Below are 27,433 nucleotides of genomic sequence, written 5' to 3' on the forward strand. Positions count from 1 at the left end.
CTCATACTTCTTCGCATATAAGGCCTGAGCCTGTTTTAGATTCTCTAATTCTTGAAGAGTAATCTCAACCATTTGGGAGCTAGAAGGTGCTGGAGATGGTGGGAACTCAATGATGGGGCTGGTAGGTGGAGGTCTTGCAAGAGAAGAGGAGATCATCAGTGTTGAAGACTCACCTTGATGGTACTGTCCTGTCAACTGGCTTTGCAGCTTAGCAATGATGCTATCTTTACCTCTTACTTCTTCCTTAACACTGTTATAAGCCTTCAAAATTGTTTCCAATTTGAATTGGAGGTATCCTTTTTTCCTTAGCCAACCTTTTTTCTACTGCAACACTAAATTTTGTAGTTTCTAACATAGTACTAGCAACTTCCACCACCCCTGTGTTCTGCACTCAATTCACTATCATTCCACCAAGGTAACTTGACCCTCGGCTGTCCTTACTTCTTTTATTCTCATCTCTCTTGAGAGACCACATGACAAGTGCAGCATTATCTTTGCTAAAAGTGATTCCCTCCATGGGCTTGGTTTCTTTTCTCACTGCCTCCAATACTAAGGCATCTACTATGTCCCACTTAGGGAGAATGAGTACTCTAGCTTGTCCCACCATATCTCTCCTTGCTTAGGAGTGATGGTCTTAAACTCATCCATCATTTCTTTCTTTATTTCCTCCTCCACCAGAGCTGGATCTTTGTGAGGCTACTCACCTTTTCTCTTCTCACATCTTGCATTGTATTTGTCAATATTTTGCTTCCATACAAATTGCATAAATGCTCCTGATGTAACAAAATTATTGTCAGCCAAGAAGTCCTCACTAGCCTATTTGATCTCAAGACCCCACTGCTAGCCTTTAAACTCATTGGTAGTGATGTTCATCTCAACAACAAGGGGTTCTTTTGGCATTCCCTCTTCTACTTCATCATATGTGTAGGCTATTTCCCCCAGACTGCCTAACTGTATCAATTGTTCAGCTGCTGCCTATTCATCTCCTATGTGAATAGGGGATTGGGATGGAGAGTACAAGGGTGTATCAGATTGTACTTCTTTTCCTACTCTCTTCTTCTTTGGGCTCTATTGGATGTCAATATTATCTTGTATCTTCCTCTTTCCCTTGGAGGTAGATGGCTCCCCTGTTGCAGGCATCAACACACTATAATTAGACTTCTTATGCAATGTATAGTCACCAGGAGGGATTGCTCTAGTGGAGGCAGACCTACTTAAAACCATTCTTGCCTTTTCAGGGTTGCTTTTAATCATGGCCTCCCTCTTTTATTTTAGAGTCTACATCACATCCTCAAAGCAAACAATTAAGAACTTTATTTTCTCCTCAAAAGGGAAAAAGCTAGACAATGGGTCATAGCTGGTATCAAACTGATGTACAAAATCTAAGGCTTTTTAATAAGCCACCCATTTTTCCTTCCTCAGCTCCTTCTCATCTAGATCAAACTCATTTATTATGAGATCTTTAGGAAATTGGAATTGATGGGGTCTACCTCTGCATATTACTCTCTTTCTAAACATGGCATTGAAGAAATCTTCTGGATCGGCACACTTGGATATTGCAGTCGACAAATGATAAGGTTTGAGAAATTCCTCAAAACATTTCCAACCTCCCTTGGTTATTAAAAATTGGTGGGCTATAGTGACCATAGGGAAAGTAGTCCATTTACCCCTGCCTGTTAGCTCTGCTTCCTACACACTACCAATTTGTTTGAGGATTTTTGCAAATCTCACTTTAAGAGGGACCTAATAAGGCAATAAACATGGAGTGCCCTTAAAACCAAATACTCTGAATACTATGGATATAGGGTATAAGTAAATATCACCCCAATTATGAACAATTTTTATATTTTCTGCAAATTCTTTTGGTCTAATAAATTCCAAAGGAACCTTGGGGTTTCTTGGATTTTCTGAATAGAGGAGAGTCCTGATCTTTGATGCAAAACATTTTTCAAATTTTAAGAAGATAGCATCATCTCTGTCCCATGATAGTGCTATACTCGATAGTTGCACTGGCATCTTTTCTCCATCTTTCTCTTTTATGAGATCCATCCCACTAGCAAAATAATCACCACCTTTGAATAGAAATAGATGCATGAGGAGTGAATACCATCCAAAAGGCCTATCAACCTTCCCATTTTTTATTCCTATCAACCCTCCATGGATAGCATCAGTAATGAAAGAAGCATAATCAAAGGTACTGCAAGAGAAGGATTCAAAATCTAAGCAATCATTAGCATGTAATGATTGGGCATATTTGCCTCAGCATCCTCTCCCAAAATCTGCCAAAGTGACCAATATACTCCCTTAGCCCTAAGGGTGAATAGATTCAATGAGAATGGCTCTTTAGTGTTGGGTCCTACAACTATCAACCCACCTATCTTTACAAAGAATTCCTTAAGAGGCCCATTTCTAAGGTGGTTCCTCTGTACATTGTATACTTGAGCTAATGATTTGAAATTAATGGGTTCCAAAAAATTGGTAAACTCATTAAGCCCAAAAGCACTTCTGAATTCCTCATTATTGATTTCAATGAGTGCTTTCCCATTTATATCCCTAATTCTCCTTGTGACCGGATCATACTTATGTGCAATCTGAGCTAGGAGATCCATATCCATGAATACTCCTGGAACTACCAATTTTCCAACATCTAACTCCCAGATGCTATTCTACAGGGCTGATGAATTTCTCATTCTGAATCTCACTTTGAATAACCCCAACCTAGACAACCCAACCTATGGATCTCTCAACCAATTACCCTTATCATATAACCCTTCTCATATTTTCAAATGAGGAGCTCTTGGCACTAATTCTTTTACTTTTGATGCCTGATTAGTTGACAATGTTAACTATTCAAGAAAATCATCACAAATGACCCTCTCCTGATAATTAACTTTCTTGGAAAATTCTCTCTTAGGTGCCATTTTGAAATATGCAAGTAGTTAAACTACTACCCCCAACTGGTTCTATGACAAATCAAGACCTTAATTCACACACTACTAAGAAATTACCAAGCAAGAGTACAAGAAAACCTATTTTTAGCTCGAAGGAATCCACTCTGCAACTGAATTGACTTGCTCTATATTTGAAGAAAATAGCTCTGTATCTGCTCCTCTACAACAATTCTTTAGAATGATATCTTCATCTAGTTAAAACGAGGTCATATATGGTACCCAGGCTCTTAATTGCGACATTGATACCGCATGCTTCGGCTGTCCCTTCAGAATTGAATTCATGAGAGAATTTGAATTTTTCGCTCCAACGGGTCACAACATACCTACACATTCTTTCTCTTCACTCTTTCGCTATTTCACAAAGCATAACCTTTGGGCAATTTCATTAAATGAAATCACGCAAATCATCTGATCAAAAGAAACTTGATCGGCCTTTACACTGACTTAAAAGCTTTGCCTTTGCAGTGGTCCCCACCTCCTTTTCGCCATTTTGCAAAGCATATCCCTCAATTACTTTTCCTTCACAAAGCAGCGCTGACTGTTAGATGAAACTTTAACTACTTGGCATTGAACTCTTACCAAGACAGTTAACTTCTTCATTAACTGCGCCTTTATCTTGACTGCTAACAGTCTTTTGCTATTTCGCATAGCATAATCTTTAAGCATCTTCCTCCTACGAAACAATACGAACCGTCAGATCAGATTGGATTTGACCATCCTTTAAGGGAGACCTTTATGCTTGCTTTACTTATACCACCTTTTCATTGGTTACTGACTACCACGTGGCACTCAACCATTAGCTTTGGAAAACTGTTTGAGCCTAGTTCAATGTCAGCCACGTGTCTCTCCCTTATAACCACTGGTTACACCTTGGCGAGCCCTCAACTTCTTTTGAAACTACGTGTCAATTGACATGTCTCCATATAGAATTACACATGGATACTTTCTCTTCCTTTCGCTATTTCACGAAGCATATATTTTGGTTGGTTCGCAACCGTGAAACAACACGAGCCCTTGGATCAAAACGGAGTTGATCCCCTTTTAACCTCATGCTTTATCTATCTTCGAGGCTGAAAAATCTTTTCACCATTTCACAGGGCATAAAACATGAGCACTTTACCATTGCAAACTCATGCGGGCCGTTAGATTATATTTGGCTTGCTCGATGCTTAATAACTTACTGAATTCAGCAGATGTGGGCCCTCTGACTCAACTCTATCCACTTGGCATCTAGTCACTTTTAAACTAACATGTCAACCTTTCATTTGCTGAGAAGACACATCTGATTCCACCTCATCCTTGCCACCTGTATCTGCTAGGTCACTTCTTATCCCGTGGCATAACTCACCTCTGGGACCCACTATTCAATCCTTAGACCCACCTTGCTGACTATTTGTGGCCTCTGCCACATGCCATCATCTTACTCACCCTCTCGACTAGCTGGACCATCTGCTTGGAGTGCCATGTCATTTCGCTACTTCGCGATAACTAACTGTCGAGCATCTTTATCCTACGAAGCTGTGCTAACCATTAGATCAAATGAAACTTGTGCATCTATTATGCCTTTATAAAAACTCCTTTTCCGCAGACCAAAAAACCTTTTCACTATTTCACAGGGTGTAACCTTCGAGCATCTATCATCCATGAAATGGCATGAAGCATCGGATCAGATTTGACTTGATCACTTTTTAGTCACTTAGAAAGTTTTCACTGCAAGGTCCCACCAAACACTTTTTCCATTTTGCGAAAGGTATTTTACTTGCAAGTTTTAGCTGTGAAATAATGCCAGCCGTTGGATCTTGGACGAGATGAAGCCATTTTAAACCAGACAAAATGTGCCATTTAGAACGCTTCTCCCTTTCGCCATTTTGCGAGTCTTAAACCATGCGCAACTTCACCTAACGAAATAGCGAAAAGCATAGATCCACCTCAAAACTGTGCACAACTTACGGGGCCCGACAACATTAGGAAGAAAAGACATAAGGTGTAAAATTTTACGATTAATTCAACAACCGCCTAGGCAAATGACAAGGGAGGACACCTCCTACGACCCCAAGACCCATTAGTTAAGTGGATAAAGTAACAAAGGAATAGAAACCAAAGGGTTTTTGATCAAACATTGAATGATTTAAAAGTAAAACCATAAACCCTTAAGACCTAACACAGAGCTTGAAATAGTTGATAGTATGTCTGACTCAAAATTTTCAAAACTTAGCCAATTATGGGAAAAGAAAACCCATTTTTTAAACAGTGATAATAGTGGCTCTGACTGAATAGAGCAAGGACTTTGTGGATACCATCCTGGACACCGCTCGCAACTGCACCCTTTGAATTCTTCAATTTTCAAAAGTGGGTTGTTGAAAACATCACTACCATGTAGGGTAAGCAAAGGGAGCTAGAAGATAAGATCAATAAGCTGATTAAGATGTCTAACTTTGGGAAACAGAATGAGGAGATGGAAAATAGTGAAGCGGAGGAGGAAATGGAAATGGAGGACTAGCTAGAGAAAGATTTGATAAAAGGCAACCTGAAACATTTGGAGGAGATTATTAAAACCATGAAAGAACAGGTGGAGGAGGACAAAGACAACGTCAATGTCCGGATGGCCCGTAATGAGAAAGCATTGAAAAGCCTTATGAACCACAACCTCCAAGTCCTTAAAGTTTCTTCCTAGAATATGAATACACTAGTGGATCATCTGGAAAAGAAAAACTAGGAGAAGAACTTGGTAATTATAGAAGATGCTCCAACTTCCAGCCTAACCCACTAGACCCCTAGGCGCAGAACCAGGCAGACTACTGCTAAGAAGGACATGAAAATGAAAGAGAGTCAAATTGTTTAGGAAAACACTGACTTGAGGGAAGTGGCCAAGGCAATGATGCTCTTGGTGTAGAATGCAGAGGAAACCATGAAGAGTTTTTAATTTTCTTGTAATGCTGGGCTTGGGGTCAATTTCTTGCTGGCCTCTTGCTATCCTTTTCTCTGCTGCTGGTTTTTTTGCTAGTCTTTTGTAGCTGTTTTGTTTTGTTTCCTTCTTAAATATCTTTCAAATGTAATTGGGTTTCAGGTCCCTTAAAACCTATTTTTACTTAATCAAAAACAATGGCTCTAACTAGGGATGATTGATCATAAGGTCAACACAAGAAAACTCAGAAACTCTGGAGAAATAGACCAAAACACAGACCCAAACAAAACAATAGGAAGGAAACAAAATATATACAAACAAAGGACCAACCATGCATGGACATCAAGAGAAATAATGTTTCAGGAATTGTCCATGCACTGGAAATTCCTGTATTTCATCATTCATATTCTTCACAAAATATGAATCGTTACCATTTAAGTCATAGACCACAAAAGGGCCAATCCATAATGATTCAAATTTTTTGTCTTTTCCCTTGTCCTGTCCTTTTGCATTCCACTGAAGAATAATGTCATCAATTTGAAATTTCCTTAATGATGTCATTTTATCAAAAAGGTATTTGGACTGCAATTGAATCTTCTGATTTCTCTTCTGAGCTAAAGCTCTGAGCTCTTCCACCTCCACAGTTTGGATCATTCTGTTTTCCATTGGTTCAGATAGCTCCGTGTCCTCATCTTGCAAGAACTTATAAACTGGAAGAAGATTATTCACTGGCAATCTGACTTGAGTACCATAAACCAGTTCAAAAGGTGACATTCCAATGGCCTTGTTGACTGTTATTCTATCTGCCCACAAAGCCAATTTCAATTTTTGATCTCAAGATCTCTTATTTTCCTCTAGGATTTTCTTGATGATGTTCAAAAGACTTTATTGCTGGATTCTGCTTGTCCATTCCCCTGAGGGTGATAGGGTGAAGAGTAAGACATAAGTATTCCATGACTGGTACAAAATCCTACAAACTCTTCCGACCTAAAACTCATGCATTATCCATCACCAATTTAGCAGGTATTCCAAACCTAGTTATTACATTATCCATCAGGAAATCAATGACAACTTTACTTGTAGCTCTTCTTGTAGGAATAGCTTCTATCCATTTGGTGAAATAGTTAGTGGCTACTATGATCCATCTATGACCTCTTCCTGACCTCTCAAAAATCTCTCCAATAAAATCAATTCCCCACTGGACAAAAGGGGCTTCCACAGTGACTGGATTTAGGGGTAAGGCTCCTTCATACTTCAGCTTGGATGAAAAATTCTGACATGGGTCACATTTCTGGACATATGCATGAGCATCTTTGAATAAGGTAGGCCAAAAGTATCCAGCCCAGATTATCTTACCAGCAGTTGTCTTAGCAGAGTAATGACCCCCACATACTCCATCATGCATTTCAATCAATACTCGTTTAGCTTGGAATTCATCCAAACACATTAGCAATTCTCCATCTCTTTTTCTCCAGAATAGATCACCTTGAATGAACACATATTTTTGGGACTTGAGTTTCAGAGTTCTTTTCTGACTATGTGTCATTCCTTTTGAGAATGTAGCATCTCTTAGGAATTAGACTATCTCTGAGTACCAAGGTTGCCTTTCAATGCTAGTGACTGAAGTATCTCTGACTTCAACATTATGTATTTCAACATTCATAAGATTAGACTCAGTCATGAGCTTAGCCAAACCTAAACCTCTCACCAATTTGGTGATCTTTATCTCCAAGTAAAATTCTTGAATTCTATTAATCCATCTGCATCTTTTCCCTGTAACCTTAGACTGGGACAAAATATCCTTAACTGCAGCATGAGGGACATAGGCAATGATATTTTCATTTACCAGATATGGCCTAAAAGCCTTAACAACTTTAACTAAAGCATAAGCTTGTTTTTCCATGGTTTCATATTTTAATTCTACTGCTTGCAAAAACTTGCTGTAGAAAGCTATGGGATGTTCATATCCCTCATTATCCTTTTGTAACAATACTGCAGCTACTGTATGATATGAAGCAAAAGAAAATAGAGAAAAGGGCTTACTGTAATTGGGAGATTTTAACACTAGTGCTTCCTGAATGGCCTTCTTAATTTCAGCAAAAGCCTTTGAGGCTTCTTGATCCCAACAAAATTTGGTATCCTTCTTGAGCAACTTGACAATAGGCTTCACTATCTCTACAAAGTTTGCAATGAATCTCCTAACAAAATTTACTTTGCCTAGAAAGGATTAAATACCTTTTACATTCTTTGGTTTAGACACCTTGTTTATTGCTTCAATTCTTTAAGGGTCTATCCTTACCCCTTCCTTGGAAACAATGTGTCCCAATAGTTTTCCTTCAGTGACTCCAAAATGACATTTCTTGGGATTTAGTGACACACCAAATTCTAGGGCTTTATTGAACACCTTTTCCAAATGTCCACAATGATCATCAACCCTCTTAGAGAAACAAGTTAGATCATCTTGATAAACCACCATGATGATATTAATGAATTCTTTGAAGGCTACATCCATGGCTTTCTGAAATGTAGCTCCAACATTTTTCAATCCGAATGGAATTCTCACATAGACATATGTTCCCCATAGAGTAGTGAAAGCAGTTTTAAACTATTTAGATTCCTTCACTAACACTTGATTGTATCTTGAAAAACCATCCATCATGGATAAAAGATCACAACCTGTTACTCTCTGCAGCATAGCTTCCATATTTGGGGAAGAGTAATTATCTTTCAAAGAAGCCCCATTCAAATTTCTAAAATCTACACACAATCTAATGTCCCCATTCTTCTTTCTAACTGCGACCAGATTGGAGACCCATGAAGAATGTCTTATAGGTTTGATAACCCCCCCTTCTCTTAATTTAGTCAAATCTTGTTGCATCTTAGTTTCTAACAGGGGATTAATGGGTCTCTGTTTATGTCTGAAAGGGTTAGCATCTAGAAGTAAAGGAACTTCATGCTAAAAAAGATCTTGTCTATATGCCTTTAGGTCCTCATAAGACCAAGAAAAAACATGCTTATATTTCCTCAATAAATTAATAAGATTAGTCCTGACATGAGGGGGTAATTTCTTCCCAATGTATACTAACTTAGGGGATGATTCAGTCCCCAGATTTACCTCCTCTAATTCTTCCAACTTGGTGGTAGACTGTTGGTGTAAGTTACTGTCATTGTAACTGAACATGCTTTCCAGCTCTACCAACCCTTTAGGTATTTCATTGGTTTCCAACTAGACCAAATCATTTCCAAACACTATTTCCCTATTGTCAACCACCTCCACCAGTGCATTACAATCAATCTTCTATCCATCATAATCATCAACACATTGGATAAACCTAAGAATGTCTTCATCGTTAGCAAAAACTTGCCAATTGTACACATTATCAGGATGGTAGGCCTAGATTTTATTTCCATAGTAGAAATACCAGTTAGTGTTGCATCATCATTTTTCAAGGCAACATTAGCTAGGAAATCTGCCATAATATTCTTTGATCGCTCAATCCAATTAATAGAAAATGAACTAAAATGCTCAATAACATCCCAAACTGCATGTTTATATCTCTTTAATCTATCATTCTTGGATGTATATTTGGATCTTACCTGAGATACAACCAATTCTGAATCCCCTAACACTATCAATAGCTGGATTCCATGCTTCTTTGCAACCTCAAGCCCCAACAATAGAGCTTCATACTCTATAGTATTATTTGTGCACTGGAAAGCCAATAAGAATGAATACTTAAAAGTTATACCTGAAGGGGATGCAAAAAGAACCCCTACTCTAGATCCTTCTTTGGAGAAAGCTCCATCAAAATACATCTACCATAAACCATACTGTTGTGCTTCTAATTTGACCACAATGGGGTTATTATTCTTCAACTGAGGCAGAATTGGTTGAAGTCTAAAGTTATCAAGATCTATATCAATCATACAATTAAGCATATTAGGGTCTACATTTTCAATTATCCTAGGAGCACATGGCTCTTTGTACAACTTGACTTGATTTCCATTGATTGGAATTGTGGCATAAGACAAATCCAGTTGAACATTTCCTCCTATTGTTGTTGCCCATTGCCTGGACAGTAACATACCATAATGGGGCTTGGTATCAGTAACAATAACATCCATTTTATAAGTTGCCTTAGGGAATCTTGCTATTTTTACTTCAACATCTCTCATTGTACCTATCATAGGCACTTCCCTATTATCCATAGCATAGCATTTTCCATACACAATGGTTACTGGTAGTCCTAATTCTTTCATAACACCATAGGGCATTACATTAGCATCAGCTCCTGAATCTATCATGCAGTTTTTTATCAACCGGTTGTTTACTAACAAAGTGACATAGAAAGGATCTACCTGTGAGGGTTGCTGAGTAATAGTGGTTCCAACATAAACCTCCAAGGTTTGAAACTCTTGATCCTTTCCATCTTTAGCTGAATCAGTGGGTAGGACTATGTCACTATTAGGTATACTAGAAAATAAAGACAAAGCTGCATCCCTATGTTCTTTAATTTTCAGTAATTCTACTAATGGGACAGTGACCTTCATTTGTGTAAGAGCTTGAGCCATGTCAAATGTAGAACTATTGCTTATTTCAGTATTAGCTCTAACTCTTTCTGTCTTGAGCTGACTTACCTTTTTTACTATAGCAGCTCCTTGCATATCACTAGTATCTATATTCTTGGGTACATCTTTGGCCTGTTCCTTCTTTTCTTGACCAATTTTAGGAATAGTAGTAGCACTACTTGCTGCCCCCTTTTGAGTGACCTCTTTTATGAACATGGAACCAAGTTCACCCTGATCAGTGTCCTTCTTGGTGCTTCTCAAGTTATAGTTGTTTTTTGCTTTGGCAATGGCAGCTTTAGTGAGATTCTTAACTTCCTCCTCACTAGGCCTTCTAAGATGAACTTTTTTATCCTCAATTGTTACCACATTCAATGTAGGATGCCAATCTAAGGTTAGTTGTCCTTGAACAAATCTTTCATTATCTAGCACATCACTGTATTCACTTTGTATAGACTCCTCATCACTTTCTATGATAGTTTCAAACATATTGATGTCAGGCTCAGCTTCTTGTCTCATAGATTCTTCAAGAGCTTGAGCCACTGCACACTAATGAGGAGAATGTGGTCCATCACAAGCAATACACCAGGGAGTATTTTCTATATTATGGACAGTTTTCCCTTTCAAGGGATCTAGAGTGTCTTGATTTTGGGTAATTTTGGGCTTCTCATTTTGGGGTTTGCCATCTTTCCAATTGGTATTATATGTCATGTCATGCAATCTAGGGGGCCTATCCTACCAGTTATAATGAGGTTTATCATTTTTGTTTACCTTGGCAGTCAGATCCTTCATAGCAATGACCAACTTCTCAATCCCGTCTTCTTTCTTAGCAACTTTGCTAGGTTGCTATTTTGTTTCTTTCCATAATCTACCATCTGTCCTTCTTCCTAACTTCCCGGATGCTTTTCTATTACTTTCTACATTAATGGCAATTCTAAAAGCATCTCTCAAGTTATGTGGATTTTTATCCCTCAAGATATAAGCCATCTTTGAGTCAAATGCATTGTAATAGGTATTCAGACACATGTTATCATCTAACCTCATCACCTGATACAATCTAAGCATAGCCTTTTGGAATCTGGCATTGAAGTCAGTGACCATTTCATTATCAAACTTTTTGATGTTATTGATTTCATTGAGAATGAAGCTCACATTAGTCTTATCACCATACTGCTCTTGAAAACAATTCTTAAAATCGTCCCATGACCCTATTCTATTAACTGGAAGACCTCTGTAGCAATCTCTTGCATCATCAACCAGAGACTGGACAAATAGTTTCATGATGACATCTTCATCAGCCATCTCATAATCATTTATTATGTCCCCAAAATATTTCAGATGTTCCTCAACACTAATTGCATAATTTCCAGCAAATTTATGGAGTGTGTCTCTTAACTCAGTAGGAACATGGTTGGGGTATCCTGGGATCCCATCAAAGAACAATTGTTTATATTGTTCTAAATTCATTGGTCTTCTTTGAAAAGAGGTAATAGCATTATTGTTTCCCATAGTCATTCTAACTTTTGGAATTGGAGACTGAGATATTTGGGTGTACTAACTATTCATAGGGATTTGACTCACTGATGCTATATTAGCAGGCACCGTAGGTTGAATTTTAACTGGGGGAATGGAAATTTGCTGAGGATCAAGCTTACTAAGGTCTTCTAATGGAAACATGATCAGGGGAGCTTGTAGATAACTAATTTTTCTTTTCACTTCCTAGTTTGCCGCTTCCAATTCAGCTTTCTTTAGTTCCATTTGGAGATCCTCATTTTCTTTCCTCATTCTTTCCATTTCTCTCTCATGTGTTGACGACCTATGAGAAATATCCTTTGCATTTTTAGATTCAATTCCATCATCCACCCATTTCTATTTTCCTTCATCCACATTAGTCCTAGGAAGCTGAGAATCACTAAGTACTTCCCTGTTTGGTTGGACTATCAACCTATATGCTTGCTTGGCTTTGGGAATCAGAATTTCTCTGATCATAAGGCCTTTCTCATCACTCTATTCTTTTCTTTGGCCAATACTTCTAGATCAGCTATCTATCTAAGAATCCTATCTCTCTCCATTAATTTAGCCTTGACTTCTTTCTCCTTATTAGCTTCCTTTTGGGCTCTTAAGGAGATTAGATGGTGAACTCTCCTATTCAAATTTTCAATCTCTTGGGACACTTTATCTTCATCAGGGAAATTTTCCTCAGAATCTGATACATTGACTTGATCGTTGTCAATCAAACTAATGTTTCCATCTATTGTTCTAGGCACAGAGTGTCTAATTGCATTTGAACTGGTCCTATCTTTGGCAGAGACACTAACATGGGATAAATCTTGATTTAAAACATGTGCATTATCAACATTTCCAAACAACCCAGAATGGAAACCTAATATATCTTGTTCAAAATCTCTAGAAGAAGAATTAGATTTTGCATAAACAGGTCAATCAGGCATCTTACCAGTATTATTATTCTTTTGTACCCAAGAAGCACTTGATGGTTCTTGTAAGACTGATCTCTTTTGACCTCTTCGTGACTGCTCTGACAAACCCTCTTGCAAAGTTTCATGAGGATGCTTCTTCATGAATGATCTGATGTTTTTTCCTCCTTGCATTACACTTGTTCTTCTTTTAAAATGATTTCTACTTCACAAGGACTAGTTCCAAGATAACAGAGTCACCACCCACAAGAATATGGGAATTATGAAAACAAGCTTAGAATGAAGGATTGCAATTCCACAACACAATGATTTTCATTATAAATTTAAGCATAAAATCTTCTTGTGGATTCTTAATGTGACTTATCCCATCCGGGTCACCACAATATGAATTAAATCTTTCTTAACTAGAAACTTTTAACAATTCATTTATTCCCCAGTAGAGTCACCACTTTTGTTGTCTTCAAAATTTGATTCACATCAAAATCCTTATAATATTATGATTAACTCTGTGCAGAAGAGATATTGAAGGGAAGGAAACTCTTAGGACAACATATGACAAGGTTTGATTTAACCTTCTACACTTCGGACCTACTCAGAGTCCAGGAGGGTATACCTTTGTGAACTAAATTCACACTTTCAAAAGATAAATCCAAAGCAAACCAGTCCAGAAAACCAGTGGATCTAATCACCTTGAAACTAACTGAAACAAAGGAATGAAAATTATACTCATATTCAGTATTTTGACCTACAAAACATGTAATAAAAAACCTCAATGTATACCAATGCCTTATCCAAGGTCATAGAGTCATCTAAATTCAAACAATACTCCACAAACAAAATATCTCTACACATCCCATTGGCTCGGCTTCTGTTGATCCCTATCTATGCCTGACACATATAAGAATTTATGCATACCAAATTAAACTATGCTCATCAAGATTCAAATATCTCACAAATAATTTAGTGGTAGAAGTGATCCCCACATATTTAATTTCTCTCCTAAAGAGAAAAGCTAACAAGCACATCTACTGAAAGTTGCCTTACAACCCCTATTCAAACAAAATAACCCTGGATTATTCAGAATGAAATAGTAAACAATTGCAAACACATTTGAAGATGACACAAAGTTTTTACTCAAAATTGATGGTCTGTATATTGATATTATCTTAAAGAAAGTATTACAAAAACCTTTGAATATTCTCCATTAAACTTAGAAAAGCTCAGATAAATTTCTGCAGCATTTTCTTACAATTCTTTGCGATCATCTTTCCTACTAGTCCTGGTATCCATTTATAACAATATGGATGCACATAGCTTTGGACTTTCCTAGGAGAATTTGTTACAATCATTTCTTTTCTAGAAGAAGTTACAAGGATCTTTTACAAAAATGGTTACAAGTCTTTTTCAACTTCAGTGACTTCTTCTACTTGTTGTCTGGGTGCAACCTCTTCTAACTTTTCAGGAGCGCCTTCTAGCTGCTCTACATCCTGGATGACATATTTTCTTGCCCACTCATTGTAGACATCATTAGTTGGCCATGTGAAATTAATCGCTTTTGCTTTAGTCTTGTTTAACCTTTTCCATGAATTTCTCATCTAGTTGACCTCTGAATTGAGAAAACCATAATGAGATTTAATTTTCTCTATCTCTTGAATTGTTACAACAAAAAAGGAAGCATCATATAATTCAACAATTCCTTTTATTATAGCTGATAGTTTGGCCTCTAACTCCTTAAGCCACACTTGTTTGTCCTTCAATTGATTTGGGTTGACCAAAACTCCAACGAGCAATTCAAAAACCTGATCAATATACTCCTTCTTGTATAAGTTAATCTTACTGTCAGCATTGTCTATCCCTTCTACCAATTTTACTAAATCCTCGGTGGTGTCACAAGTGGATTTGATGATAGGATCAGCCCCTGCTTCATCATAAGATGCACAAATAATTTCCAAATCCTACTCTCTAGGCCTCCACTTGTCAAAAATAGGCATCAAAATGGCCTTATCTCCATTAAGCTCATTCCACATATCCAAAATCTTGCTTATGTTGTTATATAATAGTGAGGCACTCATGGTATCTGCAAAACTTGAGATGGTAGCCTTTACTCTTTCCTCATACTTCTTCGCATATAAGGCCTGAGCCTGTTTTAGATTCTCTAATTCTTGAGGAGTAATCTCAACCATTTGGGAGCTAGAAGGTGCTGGAGATGGTGGGAACTCAATGATGGGGCTGGTAGGTGGAGGTCTTGCAGGAGAAGAGGAGATCATCAGTGTTGAAGACTCACCTTGATGGTACTGTCCTATCAACTAGCTTTGCAGCTTAGTAATGATGCTATCTTTACCTCTTACTTCTTCCTTAACACTATTATAAGCCTTCAAAATTGTCTCCAATTTGACTTGGAGGTCTTCTTTTTCCTTAGCCTCCCTTTCTACTACCACAACACTAAATTTTGTAGTTTCTAACATAGTACTAGCATCTTCCACCACCCATGTGTTCTACACTCTCTTCACTATCATTTCACCAAGGTAACTTGACCCTGGGGTGTCCTCTTATTCTCATCTCTATTGAGAGACCACATGACAAGTGCAGCATTATCTTTACTAAAAGTGATTCCCTCCTTGGGCTTGGTTTCTTTTCTCACTGCCTCGAGTACTAGGGCATCTGCTATGTCCCACTCAGGGAGAATGAGTACTCCATCTTGTGCCACCATATCTCTTCCTTCCTTAGGAGTGATGGTCTTAAACTCATCCATCATTTCTTACTTTATTTCCTCCTCCACTAGAGTTGGATCTTTGTGAGGCTACTCACCTTTTCTCTTCTCACATCTTGCATTGTATTTGTCAATATTTTGCTTCCATACAAATTGCATAAATGCTCCTGATGTAACAAAATTATTGTCAGCCAAGAAGTCCTCACTAGCCTGTTTGATCTCAAGACCCCACTGCTGGCCTTTAAACTCATTGGTAGTGATGTTCATCTCAATAACAAGGGGTTCTTTTGGCATTCCCTCTTCTACTTCATCATATGTGTAGGCTATTTCCCCCAGACTGCCTAACTGTATCAATTGTTCAGCTGCTGCCTGTTCATCTCCTATGTGAATAGGGGATTGAGATGGAGAGTACAAGGGTGTATCAGATTGTACTTCTTTTCCTACTCTCTGCTTCTTTGGGCTCTATTGGATGTCAATATTATCTTGTATCTTCCTCTTTCCCTTGGAGGTAGATGGCTCCCCTGTTGTAGGCATCAGCACACTATAATTAGACTTCTTATGCAATGTATAGTTGCCAGGAGGGATTGCTCTAGTGGAGGCAAAGCTACTTAAAACCATTCTTTCCTTTTCAAGGTTGCTTTTAATCATGGCCTCCCTCTTTTCTTTTAGAGTCTGCATCACATCCTCAAAGCAAACAATTAGGAACTTTATTTTATCCTCAAAAGGGAAAAAGCTAGACAATGGGTCATAGCTGGTATCAAACTGATGTACAAAATCTAAGGATTTTTTATAAGCCACCCATTTTTCCTTCCTCAACTCCTTCTCATCTAGATCAAACTCATTTCTTATGAGATCTTTAGGAAATTGGAATTGATGGGGTCTACCTCTACATATTGCTCTCTTTCTAAACATGCCATTGAAGAAATCTTCTAGATCGGTACACCTGGATATTGTAGTTGAAAAATGATAAGGTTTGAGAAAATACTCAAAATAGTTCCAACCTCCCTTGGTTATTACAAATTGGTGAGCTATAGTGACCATAGGGAAAATAGTCCCTTTACCCCTGCATGTTAGCTCTGCTTCCTGCACACTACCAATTTGTCTGAGGATTTCTATAGTTCCTACTTTAAGAGGGACCTAATAAGGCAATAAAAATGGAGTGCCCTTAAAACCAAATACTCTAAATACTATGGATACAGGGTATAAGTAAATATCACCCCAATTATGAACAATTTTTATATTTTCTGCAAATTCTTTTGGTCTAATAAATTCCAAAAGAACCTTGGGGATTCCTGGATTTTCTGAATAGAGGAGAGTCCTGATCTTTGATGCAAAACATTTTTCAAATTTTAAGAAGCTAGCATCATCTCTATTCCATGACAGCACTGTACTCCATAGTTGCACTGACATCTTTTCTCCATCTTTCTCTTTTATGAGATCCATCCCACTAGTAAAATAATCACCACCTTTGAATAGAAATAGATGCATGAGGAGTGAATACCATCCAAAAGGCCTATCAACCTATCCATTTTTTATTCCTATCAACCCTCCATGGATAGCATCAGTAATGAAAGAAGCATAATCAAAGGTTACTGCAAGAGAAGGATTCAAAATCTGAGCAATCATTAGCATGTAATGATTGGGCATATTTGCCTCAGCGTCGTCTCCCAAAATCTGCCAAAGTGACCAATATACTCCCTTAGCCATAAGGAAGAATAGATTCAATGAGAATGGCTCTTCAGTGTTGGGTTCTACAACTATCAACCCACCTATCTTTACAAAGAATTCCTTAAGAGGCCCATTTCTAAGGTGGTTCCTCTGTGCACTGTATACTTGAGCTAATGATTTGAAATTAATGGGTACTAGAAAATTGGTAAACTCATTAACCCCAAAAGCACTTCTGAATTCCTCATTATTGATTTCAATGAGGGATTTCCCATTTATATCCCTAATTCTCCTTGTAACCCGATCATAATTATGTGCAATCTAAGCCAAGAGATCCATATCCATGAATACTCTTGGAACTACCAATTTTCCAACATCTAACTCCCAAATGCTATTCTGCGGGGTTGATGAATTTCTCATTCCGAATCCAACTTTGAATAACCCCAACCCGGACAACCCAACCTGTGGATCTCTCAACCAATTACCCTTATCATATAACCCTTCTCCTTTTTTCAAACGACGAGCTCTTGGCAATAATTCTTTTACTTTTGATGCTTGATTAGTTGACAATGTTAACTGTTCAAGAAAATCATCACAAATGGCCCTCTCCTGATAATTAACTTTCCCAGAAAATTCTCTCTTAGGTGCCATTTTCAAATATGCAAGCAGTTAAACTACTACCACCAATTGGTTTTGTGACAAATCAAGAGCTTAATTCACACACTGCTAAGAAATTACAAAGCAAGAGTACAAGAAAACCTATTTTTAGCTCGAAGGAATCCACTCTGCAACTGAATTGACTTGCTCTTTATTTGAAGAAAATAGCTCTGTATCTGCTCCTCTGCAAAGATTCTTTAGAATGATATCTTCATCTAGTTAATACGAGATCATATATGGTACCTAGGCTCTTAACTACAACATTGATACCACATGCTTCGGTCGTCCCTTCAGAATTGAATTCATGAGAAAATTCAAATTTTTTGCTCCAACGGGTCACAACATACCTACACATTCTTTCTCTTCGCTCTTTTGCTATTTTGTAGAGCATAACCTTCGGCAATTTCATTAAACAAAATCATGTGAACTGTCTGATCAAAAGAAACTTGATCAGCCTTTACACTGACTTAACAACTTTGCCTTCGCACCGGGCCCCACCTCCTTTTCGCCATTTCACAAAGCATATCCCTTGATTACTTTTCCTTCATGAAGCTGCACTGACCATTAGATGAAACTTTAACTGCTCTGTGTTTAACTCTTACTGGGACCATTAACTTCTTCATTAACCGTGCCTTTATCTTGACTGCTAACGGTCTTTCACTATTTCACATAGCATAACCTTCGAGCATCTTCCTCCTACGAAACAGTGCGAACTGTCAGATCAGATTGGATTTGACCATCCTTTAAGGGAGACCTTTATGCTTGCTTTACTTACGCCACCTTTTCATTGGTTACTGACTACCACATGGCACTCAACCATTAGCTTTGGAAAACTGTTCGAGCCTAGTTCAACGTCAGCCACATGTCTCTCCCTTATAACCGCCAGTTACACCTTGACAGGCCCTAAACTTCTTTTGAAACTACGTGTCAATCAACACGTCACCATATAGCATTACACATGGATACCTTCTCTTCCTTTCTCTATTTCATGAAGCATATCTTTCAGTTGGTTCGCAATCATGAAACAACGTGAGCCCTTCGATCAAAACAGAGTTGATCCCCTTTTAACCTCATGCTTTATCTGTCTTCGAGGCTGAAAAATGTTTTCGCCATTTCGCAGGGCATAAAACATAAGCACTTAACCATTGCAAATTCACGCAAGCTGTTAGATTATACTTGACTTGCTCAATGCTTAACAACTTACTGAATTTGGTAGATGTGGGCCCTCTGACTCATCTCTATCCACTTGGCATCTAGTCACTTTTAAACTGACATGTCAACCTTTCATTTGCTGAGAAGACACATCTGATTCCACCTCATCCTTGCCACCTGCATCTGCCAGGTAACTTCTTATCCCGCAGCATAACTCACGTCTGGGACCCACCGTTCAATCCTTAGACCCACCTTGCTGACTATTTCTGGCCTCTACCACGTGCCATCATCTTACTCGCCCTCTTGACCAGCTGGACCATCTGCTTGGAGTGCCATGTCATTTTGCTACTTCGTGAAAGCTAACTGTTGAGCATCTTTATCCTGCGAAGCTGCGCTAACCATCAGATCAAATGAAACTTGTGTATCTATTATGCCTTTATAAAAACTCCTTTTTCACAGACTGAAAAATCTTCGAGCATCTATCAGCCACGAAAGGGTGTGAACCATCAGATCAGATTGGACTTGATCACTTTTTAGTCACTTAGAAAGTTTTCGCTGCAAGGTCCCACCAAACACTTTCGCCATTTCATGAAAGGTATTTTACTTGCAAGTTTCGGTTGTGAAATAACACTAGCTGTTGGATCTTGGATGAGATGAAGCCATTTTAAACCGAACAAAATGTGCCATTTAGAATGCTTCTCCCTTTCGCCATTTCGCGAGTCTTAAACCATGCGCAACTTTGCCTAACGAAATAGCGAAAACCATAGATCCACCTGAAAACTGGGCACAACTTACGGGGCCCGACAACATTAGGAAGAAAAGACATAAGGCATAAAATTTTACGATTAATTCAACAACTGCCTAGGCAAATGACAAGGGGGGACACCTCCTACGACCCCAAGACCCATTACTTAAGTGGATAAAGTAACAAAGGAATAGAAACCAAAGGGTTTTTGATCAAACATTGAACGATTTAAAATTAAAACCCTAAACCCTTAAGACCTAACATAGAGCTTGAAGCAGTTGATAGTGTGTCTGACTCAAAATTTTCAAAACTTAGCCAATTATGGGAAAAGAAAACCCATTTTTTAAACAGTGATAACACCTTGAACACTAACAGGCTGAGTGCCAATGGCTCACTCATTTTGGCTTTTAAGTTTTTGGGGGACTCAAGTCTCCGATGAAAAAATTGTAAATTTCAAAAGCATAAATATTAATGATAATTTTTCAAATTCCAGTTTGTTTCACTTTGCCTCTTATAGTCTTATGGATATAAAAATGCTTTCTATAATTCTATTTCATTTTTATTCATTAATTTCTTTCAAATGCTATTTGTATATGAGCTACGTTACTTCAATTATTTGTTAAACAATGGAAATAAATTTAATACCGTGATCTTTTTATGTAATGCTATAAAAAAAAAATTCAATTCATTCCATTAATTATTTGTACATTGATTATGGTTGATTATAATTTTATAAATATATAATATATAGTCATTCAAAATACAAAATTTCATAAGTTGCAAGATACAAAAGTTTATCAGTAAAGGTTTTTTCATTCAATTAATTGAAAAGTTTCAAGATACAAAATTTGCCCACATCTTATAGCAAGCAGACAAAAAAACTAGTTCATTGCCGATAGGCCACTCACTCAGTCTCACTATCCCCTTGGGTCACCTCCTCCTAGTCCCTTCCCTCCTCGGAGGTTGATGCTTTGGCTTTCCCTTTTGTTGCTTCAGCTTTCATTTTTGGAATGCAGTTTAGGAACCCGAAGTCGGGGTCGCCCTCCAAGCTTGCCAGTAGCTGTATGGCCCTTCCTTCTTGAGCCCTATCTCTCAATGCCCTACCAACCTCCATCCTTGCCACCACATGCAAAGCATTCAGGACTTCATCCACCCTCATTAATTTAACAAAGAGTTTCATTGCTTCCCACCCCACTCAGGCTCATTCACGGCACTGGTATTTGATTTCATCTTCTGGGCCACGAATAAAAGGAAGCAATTCCTCCTGGTCATCCCCTTCCTTAATTCGAATGCCAACTCCCGGTAGCACCCACTCCAAGATTGAATCCAGGTTAATCAAAAACTCCCCATCAATCAATTTGACCAATATGAGTTTTACCTTTTCCACTTCTGGTTCGAATTCACAGGCCCACGCCATAATCAGAGAGTAAACCTCCATGTTAATTCAGTATCGGTGATTGATATGTACCACCTCCTCCGCAAGCATCAGTTGAGCTGTCGCCCACAAATTCTCCTCCTTAAACCTAAACAGTCCTTGCATTCGTTTATCAGATACTTTGCCCAAAAAGGGCACCAACTTCTTGTCTGTTTGAAGTGTGGACTTTGGCCTCCATTGTCACCTGCAATTTCAAAATCACTTCCTGCAAAAAATGTCTTACAGAAGGTACGATTCTATGAACTACATATTTGTTTTGTAGTTGCTTCAAAGAAAAAAGTGGTACACAGATCAAAAGGTAAAAAAATCTGCCTTCGTCTTATAGGTTGGGTAATGAATGTGCATGATATGACATTAATGCCATGAGATCAAGAAAAAGATTTCTTGCCATCCTCCCCTTCCTCCTTTTGTGCGGCATGTCGTAGACAACTCCTTGTGCAACAATTAGTCGCCACCTTGGCATTTACACTTTCCAAATTTGCTCGCCTTAACAGGTTGAGGACTGCAGTTGCACATTTTTTTAAATTAATACACTAAATTTGTGTTGAACTTTTATATATATTTTAAAACTATGTTTTAAAATTATATATCGTAAACATATTTTCAAAGAATTTTGTTAAACTTTAAATTAATATTTTAGATTTAATATTGAATTTTTTCTTTTTAATATTAAACTTTTACCTTTCAAATTGCATATCAAAATTTATATTTTTATTTAGTTATTTGTTTTATTCTAGAAACTAAGTTTCACGTTTTATACTATTTTTGAATTTCAAAGTTTTACAAATAATATTAACATTATATTTAATAGTTATCTCAAACTATTGTACATCTTTAATTACAATTAATATTAACATTATATTTAATAGTTATCTCAAACTATTGCTCAAAATTGAACATTTTAAATTTAATTAAATAGAATTAAGTCTATAGTCTATAGAGTCATAGACTATAAATCTCTTTTTCGGGCAGAATTTTAAAATGACTAAATAGACTTTAAAAACAGACCCGAAAAGTAACACGAGTATGGTGACGTGCCGGAAAAATGGCAGAAGTCATGGGACCCACTTCATCTTAAACAGGACCATCGATCGTTAGATGAACAAAGATCAACAGCTAAGGTGGATTTCGGCCCAAATGTGGGAAGTGGACACCTTCCTGAGAACTTCGCCAGGAATTGGACATTTTAAATTTAATTAAATATAATTAAGTCTATAAAGCTTTTTTTGGGGGCGGAGGCTTAAAATGATTAAATAGACTAAAAATCAAACCCGATAAGTGACACGAGTATGGTGACATGCCATAAAAATGGCAAAAGTCATGGGACCCATTACATCTTAAAATAGGTACCATCGACCGTCGGATGAACAAAGATCAATGGCTTAGGGTGGATTTCAAGGCAAATGTGGGAAGTGAACAGATTTCTGAGAACTTTGCCTAGAAAAGTGACACGAGTATGGTGACATGCCTGAAAACTGGCAGAAGTGATGGGACCCATGACAATTGACAACAAGTACCATCGTCTGTTGGATGAGAAAAGATCAACGGCTTAGGGTGGAATTTGGCCCGAATGTGGGAAGTGAACACATTTGGGAGAACTTCGCCCAGAATTGAAACATTTTAAATTTAATTAAAAATAAGTAAGTCTGTAAAGCACTTTTTTAGACAAAAGTTTAAAATTATTAAACAGACTTAAAAAATAGACCCGTAAAGTCACAACAGGTACCTTGGTCCCTCATCCATTGGATGAGCAAAGATCAATGGCTTAGGGTGGATTTCGGCCCGAATGTGGGAAGTGAACACATTTGGGAGAACTTCACCCGAAATTGAACGTATTACATTTAATGTCCTCAAGAATTTATATTGAAGTAGTGAATGTTTTGTCCTTCGGCATCAAATAGTTATTACTAATAATTAATAAAATTACAACATGATTCTTAATGTCCTTGGAATTTATACTAAAGTAATGAATTTTTCATCCTTCAGCATCAAATAGTTATTAATAGTAATTAATAAAATTACAACATGATTCTTGATATTTTGCCCTTTAGGTTTTACTTTTCTACTTTTTAGAGTTTTCAAAATAAGAGACTCGTAAATCATAATTGTCTTTCATTTCTTGGATAAACCTGTAAATCGAGGGAGATTCAGAAACAACTACTAGATTGAGGAATGCAAGTTGCAACAGAGACTGTCTGTGCCAATCTAGTGAAATAGAAATTCCAATTTCTGGGTAAAATCTAGAACACCTACATCTCACCTTTTTTGCTTTTGGTAATCTCGTGGTCCAATTTGAGGGTTAGCATTTTTAGGTTTTTATCTAGCATTATTTTGAATTATTGACAATAATAGTGATGGGGAAAACGGGAAGCAGTAGTTCAACAAGAAGCCAAGTGAAAAACAAAATGTACCCAACCGAATTGGTTAAAACACTAGATTTCACTGATGAATACCATGATATTTATGACCCTGCTATCCATGGTGAAAAGCGTATCATAGATATTAGATATACATTGTCTAGTAAGGCGGGAGATGCAAAAAGGGTAAAATTTACTATTTTCAACCTAGTGTTACAACAAAAAACAAATAAAATCGCATCGTGGGATGTTGGATTAGGAAGCATGGTGTTTCCTGAAGTATTCCCTTGCCCTGATTTTGTCATGGTCTACGCCAAAAATTATGATGAAGATAAAAAAGCAATTGTCAATAAAAATACAAAAGAGGAAATTCTATCCATAAACGAGGAAGAATTCGCTCGTTTGTTGAACCTAGGATTTGAAGCCCAAAACTCAAATGTCCAAATTGACCTTGAAAAGATGGTAGGGAATTATGAGAGTCTCAATCCAAGTCGCAAAGATTCATTTATCAAAGCTCTAATAAAGAGTGGTACTGGTATTGTGTTGGATCAGAATAATAAGTCTCCTTATGATTCTAACATTTTTGTTCCATGGGTTGGGGATACTATTTCCTTGCTGTCATTTTGCCTGGGATTGGAAAATGATAGGGAAGTGGGTGCAAGCTTTCTTGAAATGATTTATAATATCCATTGTGTAGGTCAGCCAGTAAGATATAATTTTGTTGAGCACGTTGATCAATCTATGCAAAAACAATTACTAATGATCAAAAAAGGTTCCTGTAAGACATTTAGGCTCTCATCCTACTTGTGTTATCTCCTTCTATCCAAGTATCATGCAATATTTGAGACCAACAAGCTTCAAATTGTGAGCTATAAGATTGATGAGAACTGGGAAGAGAACAGAGTGTCCAATTTATGATTGGACGCCAAAGATAAGGATGCATGATAACAGGAAGAACTACAACCATTTTGTAGACTTCTTTTTGGCACCAATGTATAATGAAATTACAAGCACTCCAATGCCTAGGTTGCCTGTGTCTTGTAGAGATTGCATTCAACTCGGAAATCAAATAGAATTGGCTGACTGGTTCTTCATGGAAGAATTCACTATGTTAAGGTTTTACGAATCGACAATAAAACCATACAGACTTCCAATACATGTGACAGATAGGGTATTTGCATTAGAGTATGTATGGAAATTGGAGAGCACAGATAGGCACTTCCATGGTCAGCAAAAGAAGAGCATATTTCCTTCCTTGCCTTTCTCATGTGGAGGGTTCACATTTGAGAGAAAAGCATTCAATGTGGCACATGATTTTTTTAAAGTTTTTAACTTTGGTGATGAGGGTCTCTGGCAGTATGATCCAATTAGTGCAGTTCAAGCAAGGCTTAAGAAAAATGGGAACTCTTTAGTGTTATGTCAACATGAAAGTAAATCATTGCTAGAGAAGCTTAGAAACATGGACTCCTGGGATAAGGTTAAAAAAGAGATGGAGAAAATTGCAGCCGACAAAAACATTTCAATAGAAGAAATTTCATCACAAATTATGGCATTGCAAATGCACATGGAGAGGACAACAGAGGAGGGCTAGGGCATCCAAAATAGGAGGTCCTATAATTTCTACCTAAAATCTGCTAATCCATCTGACAAATCTATTCCCAAATCAATTCTGCATGAATGTAAAGAGAATTATTTCACTCAAACCAAAATAAATGATTTTTGGAATATGAGGAGGAATCTCGGTGAACCAAAGACAAGTGCAGAATTTGAGAGCATCGACGAGGATGAAGAGTTTAGCAAATTGTGGGATATGGAGCATGGCGGGACTGAAGGTGATGATGATGAGCATGAGGTTTCCGTTGAGCCCCCTCCAACAACTACTACAGTCCTGAAAATATTAGGTGGAGTCAGTGAGTCCATGAAAGAAAAATATAGCAAAGGGGCAAACCTTGTGAAAAAAATGGGTTTTGAAGGTGGTGGTCTAGGTCCCAGAGGAGATGACATTTGGTATCCACTTCAGGTACAACTTCCATCACAGTCAAAATCAAAAAGTCATCTTAAACCAGTCATTGGACTTGATTCTTCAGATTCATCATGGATAGGTACTACTCATTACCCTTAGGGTCCACCTACATTTGTTTCAGGATCAAATCCACAACCACCATGTCCACCACCACATCATGGTATTCCCATTGGTGGTGAGTCAAGTGCCACTGCCACTGGTGAGGAATCTGGGGATAGTATTCCTATTATTATTTAGTCAAGTGTCATTGTGATTGATAGGGTTGGCATGGGTACTACTACTAATACTAATTGTCTTAGTGTTGGACAAGGGAAACATCAAAATATCTCTTGCCAGAGGCCACTAGAGGTAGATACTCAATCTCATACTATTGAGAATCCTATATCAAGTGCCACTGACACTAGGAATCAATCATTTGCAGCTTCAGATCAGACACCTCAAAAGACTATGAAAACTATACATGAAAGTGTCAGTGGGAGTGGGACAACATCAGGAACTGTTATTGGTAATCTTGGTCAAGCATTAGTTTAAACCACAGGAATAAGTGGAACTAGAGCCTATGGTATTCCTATGTCACCTTTCAAACATTCAATTGCTTCAGCAAGCCCAGATTTTCAATTTCGTGATTACTATGAAAAATATGAACATACAACAAAAGCAAATAAAGAAAAAAAGAAATCATTTCATAGGAATTCCATGTCTGAAGTTGTAAACGAACAACCTGGAAGGAACACGATATTTCCAACATATGACCCACAGAAAGATATGATGGAGTTCATGGTTGTTATGCCCCCGGGCCCATCTAAGGATAAAAATCCACCACACAGTCAGATAGATCCATCTCAATTTCAAGTTAGCACCCTCCAAATGGATTTTTCCAAAGTACATGATGTGGACAAAATTAGTGTGTCAAAAAGGACTAACAAAGTGGTCTACACTTCACTACTAAAGGTGGAGAGAGAGAAAAATAAACTGGAGAAACAAATAGAAAAGTTACAGGCAGACCTGGAAAACGAAAAATCAAGGAGGAAAGCAGAAGATAGCAAGTGCAATGATTTACAGAAAAGGATAAAAAATTCAGGCTCTGTAGTAGAAATTGCAGAGCAGGAGAAGATGGATGCAAAATTGAAGGACCTGATAGAAAAATTGGCTAAAAGTAGTACAAAAAATTGTTGAGGAAAAAGCCAGTTTTCAAAAATTATATGATAGTTATGAGTTTGCTACCGTCGAAATGAGAAAATTGCAGGACCTATTGGATCATGGGAAGGAAAAAGAAAAACATTTGCAAGAGGAAGTAGAGGAAGAAAGAAAAAAATGTGCACAAATGAAAGAAGACCTGCACAATGCAAATGATAAAATAAAAACTTTGGAGGATAGATTGAAAGATAACATGAAAAATACAACGAAGTATATACAAGAAAACATTTGGCAACAAATAATGCAGAGGAGTGAGAAGTTGTGTGAATGGTTTCAATTCACTGAAAGTATGAGACAAATTTTTATAAAAATCAAAGGGCACTATGAGAAGAGCACACATGTTTATTCAAAAGAGGAAATGGCAAAAAAAATTTTGAAAATAGTCTACAATTCTAGTGATAGCTACTTGGCATCCAAGGGAATTAAGAGCCGCATTGATGCCATAGTTAAGACATCATCTATCATTCAAAAATGCTAGAAGCTAATAGAAACATCAGACGTTATGGAAAGTTGTGGAAAAAAGATAGCGAAGCTGTAAGAAAAGAGAAATAATTTGATTAAACTTGGTTTGCCTAAGCCTGTTGACACATCAAATAAATTCATTGGAGAAGAAGCTTACAGAAAAATCATGGAGA

The sequence above is a fragment of the Cryptomeria japonica genome, chromosome 6, assembly GCF_030272615.1.
Source record: "Cryptomeria japonica chromosome 6, Sugi_1.0, whole genome shotgun sequence".
Classification (NCBI taxonomy): Eukaryota; Viridiplantae; Streptophyta; class Pinopsida; order Cupressales; family Cupressaceae; genus Cryptomeria; species Cryptomeria japonica.